Raw genomic sequence first — 3,515 nt, 5'->3', positions numbered from 1 at the left:
AAGTTCGTTCGACATCCAATTTCTCTTTTATATTTCTAATATCGACCTTGCCACATGGGAGACCGGAATGATCTTTCGTGGCCCGAAGCCTCAGCGAAGACGAGAAGAAGCCTTAGTTAAGTTCAAGTGAGCGTTGGGATATTACGCCCACGCAACCCGCGGCCGGCCCAGAATCAGTTCTCCTCACTGGCCGTGGGGAAGATCAGCTTTCTCCGGAACGAGATCTAGACGCTTAGGAAACCAGCCCCAATGGGAGCCGCGTTGTGGTGCCAACTACCTTCACTCTACCAGAAAAATGCCCGAGATGGTACATGCCACGGGAAAGGGGGCTCGAGGTGAGGGTTTCATTCACTCCTCCGTTCAACAAATATTTGTTCATACCTATTGCGTCAGACACCGTTAGACAAGAGATACTACAGTGACCGAAATAGAGTGTGCAACAGTGGTAGCCACATAAACACACCGGATCAACGTGTTGTCCGCCTGAAATTTATACCGTGCTATATGTCAAATGTATTTCAGTTCAAAAATCATAAATAAAGGTCCTGTCCTCGTGGGGTTTACATTCCGTGCTGCCAGCAATTCCCCCAGACCTTAACCGAGCACGTCCTGTGTCACACACTGAGCTGGACGTCGGATTGGGCGGGTTTGGTGACATGCCGCTCCCTGGACGTGGTGGTGAGAGCCAGTTATTCAGAAGACGCTTGCTTCTCAGGCCTCCGCTAGGCCCTTCAGATCCGCGATTGGTCAGGGCCGGTCCTGACTCGTGGATGCAGGGGTTCAGAGAGAAAATAGCTAATTCGGACACAGTGCAGAGACAGATGTGGAGAGCCTGGCGCGTGGGCTTGGGAGGGATGAGGCTGGACAAGCGTGTCCAGGCCAGACTGTGAAGCCACCGCACGCCTCAGTCAGGGGCTCGGCCTCCCCTGGCTGTGCAGCCTTGGAAGGTCCTGGAGAGGAAAAGCGGCCTGATCAGACTCGGGTTTTAGAAAGGTCCCTGGCGACAGACTGGCCCACTCAGAAGCTATTATAATAGCCTATGCCACGGGTCCCCGACCCCTGGGCCGCGGACCGGGCTGCAGGAGGGGACAGCGGGGGAGATGGCGGCCGCTCCCCAGCGCCAGCATCAGCGCCTCCGCTCCACCTCAGATCCTCCTAGGAGCGCCGGTCCCGGGGCCCAGAAAGGTCTGGGGACCGCTGGTCTAGGCGACCCGCCATGGAAGCCGGAACTTGGACTGTGGCCGTGCGAAGGAAATGAGAAGTCAAGTCCCAGACTCCGAAACGGCGAGATGTGTAAGAGGAAGGATGTGGAGGGCGGGAGGCAGGAGGAATCGAGACAGTTCGGTGTCGTGTGCGTGGACAGAGGTCCGTTTGATGACAGGGGAGGAGAGTCTGGTTGGCGGCGTGGGAGTGAGGGTGGGGACAATGACCTTGTCCACGTGGCTTGTTCCGAAAGGTTCAGCTGCAGTGCGTATGAGCAGCTGGAAATGCAGATCAGGAGTTCAGCGGCCGAGTTGAGGCTGGACGTGGAGGTGATTATGGGGGAAATGCACGGCCGAGGGATGGCTGGGGCGGAAGAGAGCAGAGGGATCGGAGGCAATCTCTCCCCGAAGACGCAGAAGTAGAACCGGAGGGTGTCCTTGGAGCCAGGGAGAACAGTTTCCAGAAAAACATAAGGGTCAAAGGTGAGAGATCAAGAATGAAGAGGGCTCTCTGGCGATAATCTCGCCTCTCTCATGACTGATTTAACCATCATCCACTGGCTGATAGCCCTTGTTCTGTATCCGCATCTCTGTCCTATCCGCATCTCTCCCTGAAAGTCCAGCTCGCTCACTCACTCACTCATTCATTCATTCATTCATCTGAACAAAATGTGCAGACTGCGCTCCTACGGAGCAGACAGTGCCTGGAAGGCTGCGCTCCCCAGGACGGCGTGGTCCTGCCCGCGAGCTGCCAGCACAGGGACTTGCAGGCCCCATGTCGTCAAGGCTACGAGAACACGTGGGACAGTCCCTCGCCCAGCCCAGGCTTCAGGAGCCGTGGAGAACGTCCCAGGGGGAGGGACATCTTAGCTGAGACGGGAAAGAGGAATCGAGGTTAAGGGGAGACGGGGGGAAGGTGGAGAGGCCCCCCGCCGGAGCGCAGAGAAGCCAGTGTGTTCGATGAGCTGGAGGGACTGAGATTTCGACCAGGGAGACAGGGAAAGGAGAGTCCGCAGGAGGACAGGGGACAGACGGCGGAGGCTTCGAGAGCCGCGTTTATAGAAGCGTCACTGTGACGGAGACACCGGTGCTCACTCTGCGCCGTTACTGGGCTTCAGGTGTTCGGTTTGAGTTCACTCATCTTTCCACGAACCCTGGGGCGTAACTGCTGGCACCCAGCTCTCGAATAGCAGAGTGTTTCGCTGGCAGGTGCTGAGCCGAAAAGCAGTGTGAGCCAGACGCCTCTAGCAGAAGCACAGGAGTCGCCATCGTACCCCCGAGCCCGCCTCTCCTACGTTCTCGGTCTCAGCTTGGCCCCCACCAACCCCCAGGCACCCACGCTGGAGACCGGGGCGTCCACCTTGGCCTCCCGCGTCCGACCACTCACTGAGCCCCGCCGCTTTTACCCCCGACTCTTTCCGCTCCTCACTCGCAGCTCTTGGGGTCAGGACCCCCCGTCCTCGTGCCTCCTCAAGGCCTGTCGACCCGCCTCCCTCCAAAACGCACACGTGACCAAACATGACCTCTACCTTAGACACGCCGGCTTCCCGCAGCCCACGGGTGTGGGAGCGGCCAGGGCGGTCCCCCTGCTGGGACAGGGACACGGGCCCCGGGCGGGTTGACAGCCGGAGGGCACCCGCGCTCACTACTGCTGCGCCCTCCTCTCGAGCCTTTACACGAATCCATGCCGTGCTCACAGCAGCCGCCCCGTCACAGTTGGGGAAACCGGGGCACGGGAAGGTCAAGTAACTTGTCAGAGGACACAGTCGATGGGGCCGGGAAGGGCGCCCAGCCTCCGGGCCGGGTGCCCCTCACCTCCACTCTGTCCTGGGGAAGGCAGAGGAAAGCAGGCCCAGTGGGGCTTGGGAGGAAGCGAAGTGACGTCGAGCCGAATGCGGCTTCGAGGTGACCCCGCTGTGACAGCGGCTGCTGCCTCCCCTCACACACTCGCAGACTGGCTCTTGCGCAAAGCCCAGACCCTCAGGCGGCCCTGGCCTGTCCATTCCAGTCCTCGCCATACTCAGCCTCCCGTGTGGCCCTTCGGTCTCACGGCCCCGCGTCCGGCTCCCAGCCCTCTGCCTGTGTCCCCCTTATGGTGTGGCTGTCCCTTTTTCTCCTCTGGGCTCTGAGACACCTTTCTAGGCCAGTGTCAGGGACAAGATGGAGCCCCCAGAATGACGCGTGTTGACCGGGGCTGGCCTGCTCTCTCCGACCCTCCTTGGCACCCCTGCCCCATTCAGGGTACAGCGTTCACACTGCTGTAACTCGGGGCTTCCTCTCGACAAGGACAGAGCAGAAGTCTAAGTTAGTTCC

The sequence above is a fragment of the Pteropus vampyrus genome, unplaced genomic scaffold (assembly GCF_000151845.1).
Source record: "Pteropus vampyrus isolate Shadow unplaced genomic scaffold, Pvam_2.0 Scaffold290, whole genome shotgun sequence".
NCBI classification, from domain to species: domain Eukaryota; kingdom Metazoa; phylum Chordata; class Mammalia; order Chiroptera; family Pteropodidae; genus Pteropus; species Pteropus vampyrus.
This window is presented reverse-complemented; position numbering follows the sequence as displayed.